The sequence below is a fragment of the Periplaneta americana genome, chromosome 1 (genome assembly GCF_040183065.1).
Source record: "Periplaneta americana isolate PAMFEO1 chromosome 1, P.americana_PAMFEO1_priV1, whole genome shotgun sequence".
In the NCBI taxonomy this organism is placed as follows: Eukaryota; Metazoa; Arthropoda; class Insecta; order Blattodea; family Blattidae; genus Periplaneta; species Periplaneta americana.
Window position 1 is genome coordinate 104,811,090 of NC_091117.1, and position 7,105 is coordinate 104,818,194.

A 7,105-nucleotide genomic window follows, 5' to 3' on the forward strand; every position below is an offset into this window, starting at 1 on the left:
TCTTTTGCATTAAATTTAGTGGCCTTTAAACTCAAAGCTATGTAAATCAATAGAACTCATCCTTTGCAATCTATTGGTGTGCATCACTCAATCAGAGGTGTATTTCAGACCTGGAGGGCCCTGCTGGCACTAAGATACTATTTTTTTAGGCTGGGCAGCACCACTTTTCTGTTTTCATATTATACTAGTCAACAAAAATACACTTTGAAATTCTTTCCTTTCTCAAAATAACTAATTTTGGGTCGAGAAAAACGAATATGACATTAAATTTTTAGTTTTTTAGATATATCTATACGAGCCTAAATACACTTAGAAATTCTTTCCTTTCTCAAAATTGCTAGATGAACTTAATTTTGGGTCGAGAAAAATGAATGTGACATTAGATTTTGTTTAGTAGGCCTAACTCTGGTTTTATGGATACACTAACCTCAAATGAAAGTGCTTAATCACGTGAACGGCTTCTCTTTGCAAGTCACTTGTACTCATATTTTGGGGCATCTCTTGACATTGTCCAACAGTAGTCTGTAAGCATAGAAGCATTCCATTTTCCCTGATAGCTTTGTTCCATTTTCGAAATATCCTGCTGGAATCACTCTCCGTGCTCATAACTCGCTGTGCCGCAGTTATCAGGGAGTAAGTCCAATTGAGAATGTAGTGAGTGACATGTTGCAGCCTAATTGATGGTACTTTTCTAGGAGATTATTCATAATCTTAACATATTTGTCAACTCTTTGATTTCCCAGGAATCCATGCACAACATCTTTGAATGCTTCCCATGCTCGAAGTTTTTGTCTTTAAGAACGAATCTGTGGGCCAGTGAAGATCCTTCTTTAACGTTAGCATCACTGAGCTGTGGAAGTAATCCTCTGAGGTACTGAAAAACCTCTTCATCCTAGTTCATTCCCTTTACAAAGTTTTTCATGTATAGAAGGGGCAAGAGAATTTTGCTTTTTTCTACCAGAGGATCATGCTGGACATTTTTCTCTCCGAGGCAGAGATTTTCCCTTGGGGGTCAGATCTTTATCTTGTAGATATTCCTCTGAAGAAGATAAGAGAAAGACAGGTGACGAAATTGAACATGAAAAAACTGACCAATGAAGGGGAAAGAAGAAAATTTGAAGCAAATTTTCAAGAGAAAGCCACTACATTAGAATCCACACCAGAGAATAGTACTGGACTCATCTAAAAAGCTGTATACAAACAACAGCAGGAGAAACAATAGGATACAGAGAAGGTGTAAGAATTAAGAAACCATGGGTCACAGGGAAAATGTTGGAGAAGATGTGGAGGAAAGGAGAAAATGGAAAATCATCAACACAAAAGAAGGTAGAAGAAACTTAACAACGAACTGATAAGGCAAAGAAAGACTGGATGAAAGAGAAATGTAAAGAAATCGAGGATCTAGAGAGGAAAGGAAGATGTGATTTAATGTACCGTGAAGTTAAATGTTTGGACTTCACAAAGAAAAACAAATCCATGTAGTTGATAGAACAGAAAATCGGAAATGAAATAACAGACAAACCAGGAATACTGAACAGAGAGACGAAATATGTAGAAGAGTTACATGAGACAGGGAATTGTCCAGATAACTTGGCTGTAGAAGACGAAATAGTCGTATCAGAAGACAGAAAAGGAATTTCTACTTTAAGAGAAGTTGAACTAGCGCTTAGGGAAATGAAGAATGTGAAAGCAACAGGAGTGGATGGAATCCCAATTGAATTAGTGAAATGCTTGACAAGAAGGGAATTCTGTCATTATCCAACGAAATATATGGGAAAGGTGACTGGCCTGAAGACTTTACAGAGACAGTGTTGCTTCCAATACCGAAGAAAAATAATGCCAAGAAATGTAATGAGTTCAGGACTATCAGCCTGATATTACACTCAGCGAAGATTCTTCTGCAAATACTGAATCGACATTTATATTCTAAGATAGAAGAACAGTTGGAAAAGGAACAGTATGGCTTCAGGAAGGAAAAAGGTATGAGAGATGCAATTGGACTGCTATGAACAATTGGCAAAAAATACCTCGAGAAGAATGAAGAAGTGTATATAATATTTGTGGACTTGGAAAAGACATTTGACAGAGTGGATTGGAATAAACTGATGGGGATCCTAAAGAAAATAGGTTGTATTGGAAAGAGAGGAGGCTGTTCAGTAAACTTTATATGACACGATGGGGATCCTAAAGAAAATAGATTGTATTGGGAAGAGAGGAGGCTGTTCAGTAAACTTTATATGACACAACGAATCAAAGTCAGGATAGGAGAAGAAATGTCAGAAGAAAGCGAAATAGGAAGAGGAGTACATAAAGAATGTCCTTTATCACCTATCCTGTTCAACATTTACTTGGAGGATTTAGTGAAGAACTGTTTTCAGAACATGGGAGAAGTGATAGTAGGAGGAAAAAGAATAGAGTGCATAAAATTTGCTGATGATACGGCATTGTTAGCAGAAGAGGAGATGATGTAAAGGGGTATGTTACTGAAGCTAAATGATAGCAGTGAGCAGTTTGGAATGAAAATAAATGCCAACAAGACGAAGACCATGGTCATAGGAAGAAAAATAAAGAAGGTAAACTTGCGAATTCTAAATGAGGCAGTAGAGCAAGTGGGGACATCTTCAGATACTTGGGGTGTACTGTAAGCAGTAACATGAGCTGCTACCAAGAAGTCAAAAGGAGGATAATGGCGAAGGTAGCTTTTAATAGAAAAAGGAGCATCTTCTGAGAAAGAACTAAGGAAGAGACTAGTGTGAAGTGTATATTGTATGGGGCAGAAACATGGACATTACGACGAAGTGAAGAGAAGCGACTAGAAGCATTTGAGATGTGGATATGGAGAAGGATGGAGTGTGTGAAATGGACAGACAGGATAAGAAACGAAGCTGTGTTGGAAAGAGTGGATGAAGAAAGAATAATGCTGAAACTGATCAGGAAGAGGAAAAGGAATTGGCTGGGTCACTGGTTGAGAAGAAACTGCCTTCTGAAGGATGTACTGGAAGGAATGATAGATGACATTAAGATATATGGATCGTATGTGGAGACTAAGAGAAAGGCAAAAAATAGAAAAGACTGGAGAATGCTGGGTTTGCAGTGAAAGACCTGCCATTGGGCAGAACACTGTGAATGAATGAGGGTTTTGAATCCAGAGGATTCATTTATGAGGGCCAGTCAAGTGAAAATGGGTCACCATGCATATATCTCATGTCGGGCAAGTTGGTACCACTGGAATTTGACTTCTAAACTGACATCTGGTGGCGACTTGCGAAAGCACAGTTACAACCTCTGCTTACACACTACACACTAGTCATTCGTTTATTGTGCTGGAAGTGAGGTTAGAGATACGTTTATTTGTCCAACGTCACTAATGGAGGCAGGCAAAGAACAGCGAGGTGTGCGATTTTTGACTGCTGAAGGAGTAGGAGGACGAGAAGTCCATCATATCATGTCTGCTGTTTAGGCGAACACAGCATGTCATGGCACAACAGATTCCGAGAGGGACGTGTGTCACTCCAAAACGATGCTTGTCCATGACAGGCTCATCGTGCCATCACTCCTGCTGTTATTTCAGAGGTTGATGGTCTTATATGGGGAAATTGACGGCTCACTGTGGAAGAACTTCGTTGTTTGGTGGAAATAAGTCATGGTTCCGTACACATCATTGCGATGAAGCACTTGCATTACTGAAAAATCTGCTTGCAATGGGTTCCACATCAGTTGATGGAGGAACAAAATACAAACAGAATGGCTGCTTAACTGGGTCACTTGCAACGATACCACGAGGAAGACAATGCATTTCTGTCCTGTTTTGTCACTGGGGACGAATCATGGTGTCACCATTTTGAACCAGAGAGCAACTGACAGAGCCAAGAATGAAAATACGTGGGTTCTTCCCCACCGAAAAAGTCCAAAGTAATACACACATTCCGGTAAAGTCATGTTGACATTCTCCTTCGATTCTAGGGGTCCTCTGCTTGTTGATTTGCTCGAGCATGGAGCCACAATCAGTCCACATACTGCCAACTCCATGAGGAATAAGATTCAGAGATTTGGTTGGGAAATGCTTCAACACCACCTTCTACAGCCCAGATCTCTCTGCATGCGATTTTCACATTTTTGGAGAGTTGAAGAAAGACACTTGTGGACTTCGTTTTGTATCTGATGAAGACGTGGTGACTGGGTAAAGAACTGGTTCGGTATACAGCCCACTACCTTTTTAAAGAATGGAACTGATCGTCTTGTCTCGCAGTGGGATAAATGTTTAAACAGTTCTTGAGATTACTTTTGAGGAAATAAATGTGTTGTGATACTTTTTGGCATCTGACCTATTTTCATTTGACTGCCCCTCATATGTGCCAGTATTGCAGGGTTTTAAAAAAAAAAAGTGAGCCCTTTATTCTTCTTGAAGTTATGATACTCCATACACCTATTTATCCACCATGCAGTGGAATTTCGGGTGTAATTGGGGATTTTCCGTGATCCAGTATTTATTGTTCTGTGAAGTAATATGACCACGTGAATGAAACCATTACAATGGATCCACAATACCATTTGCAATATTCTACGAAATTCAATCACAAAAATTCATGCAGTTGTAAGTAAATGCTCTGTAAGATTTCAATTTTAAGACTTTTAGTAACTGAATTTTGAGATGCCTGTTACCTGTGCGAGACGATTTGGAAAGTGTTTTAATATTTCTCCAGTTTGATCCGGTTTTTCTTTCATTAAAACATTATTTCACTTAGAAATTCTGTTGTTGAGAGATCCCATTTCCATAAGCCTAGGAACAAGCCTTCGTACTGTATCCCTATGTGGAACTGGTTCATCAGAAAGTATCTTTAAAAATCGCCTACATACTTCCCCATGTAAGTTTGTTATCATATACCATACATGTCATTCACGAAAGTTTTCTGTTCTAGTGTTAATGTATATGGTGACATTTTAACAGACTACAGTTTACTACCACCAGTGGTGGAGTCAGAATTTGATTCTGGGGGGGTGGTTTCAAATTAAAAAAAAAAAACAATATACAGTAGAACTTGGTTATAACGACATTCAAGGGACCTTAAAAATTATGTTGTTATAAACGAGTGTCGTAGTAACTGAGATTAATATTATCAGTCTAGTGAGGTGGAAAATGAAAATTAACAAATTTAATTAGTAATTTAAAAGGCATGATGGGACCGATAAGCTAATTTACTATTAGTGACAATTAAAATTTATTTCATGTGCCGTCTGTGCTTATCCTTATTTAACAAGTATATTGGTTATACAATATTTTGTTACATAATTACATATATTGCTACATTGTTACATAATTACATATATATTATACATATTACGTATATTGGTTATACAATATTTTGTTACATAATTACATAATTATGTAACAAAATATTGTATAACCAATATACTTGTTAAATAAGGATAAGCATAGACGGCACATGAAATAAATTTTAATTGTCACTAATAAACTTAATTAGGCTTATTTTAGATGTATGTATTCACTTTTAAGCCTGCCATGAACACAATAAAATACATGTACAATTATAAGTATAGTATTCTATATTAAAACAGTTTGTTCAGTACTTACTAAACTTCTTTACTTAGGAGTGAAGTAATCAGTCATTTTACTCTGTCTCCTACTTGCCCAATACACACTTTCTAAATTACGTTCTATGAGTATGTTCATTATTTCAGTTACAATTCACTGCTCCCTCCCCTAGCTTCGATCCATTCTGTTCAAATGCAGAAACAATTTTATTCTTGCTCTTCCAAAGCGTTTGGACTGTGAAATTAACTAGGCCAAACTCACATCACACATTTTAATTCCATTCTCAGTTTGATGAATCACTTCAACTTTTTCTTCCAATGTTAAAACTTTTCTTTTAGTGGCCATACGCGTTAAAATGCGTGCACTTAGTGAAAACTTCCTATTGAAATTGACCACATGCAGGTACTGCTAATACCGAATGAATTTGTACAGGTTACAATGGGGTGGGGAATCTGCTTGCATTCCAGGAGTCTATGACAGAAGGAGACAGTAAAGAATTTGCCAGGTTATCAGATTTCAACAAAATATTTCATAAAATACTTTGGTTCTTAGAAAGTCGTATTCCAAACTGAGATTGAAAATGACGTTATATGCGAGGTAGATGCATATACGTTTGTCATATTAAGCAAGGTAGAAAAGCATATGTCTTATGGGGAATTAGTTGAGACCACAGAATATTTGATGTTATAGGCGAGATGTCGCACAAAACGAGGTCGCTATAACCAAGTTCTACTGTAATACATACAGTAACAAAACTTTAATGTGTCATTACTTATAATAATTATAGTTCGAATGAAACAGAACTTCTCATTGGATAAAATAGGTCCTCGACTAAAGCAAACAGAAATTCATTTGCTGTCAAGTTCACATGGACACAAATGCAACATATCAATAGTCTATATCTAATACCACATAACTTTCAATTTTACGAAATCGAGGTTTAGAGTTATTCTGGGATACTCTTTTATACTCTATCCCATAGTGCTAATCCAACGTATGAGAAAAAATTACGTTAGTAGCTGTTTAAGTTTTCTAATAACCTGCATCAAAATTTTGGAATTATTGCTGCTAATAACACAGATGACATTTTTTCTAATAACACATATTAGGTATTCCATTAGAACATGTGCTAATACCACGTATCTGAGTTCATATTCTTCTAAAAATAAATGTCTTAACTTATCTTGTGAAAGGAGGGTGGTTGGGCTGGTTTGCAGTTCTAATGTATCAATAAGTTTTATGAATAATTTAGCAGGGTGATTCCAATCCTGCAAGTAAAATAAAACTTTTAGTTTGATTTAAAAACTATTTTTGCTCTTATTTCAGTCATTTTTAGATACACAACTCAGAATCAAATACAGGATGATTCATTATTAGGCCTACGTGTAAATACTTCTTGTGTGTATTGTAGAGATGAAACTAAGACTAAAACATTCTATACAACTTTTTCTCAAAACCTTTAATTCCAGAGTTCCAGTAGATGCCACCTATGTCGTAGTAACTGCATAGGCATTACTGTTCTCCCACACATTTGATGTGGTATTGTGTGGA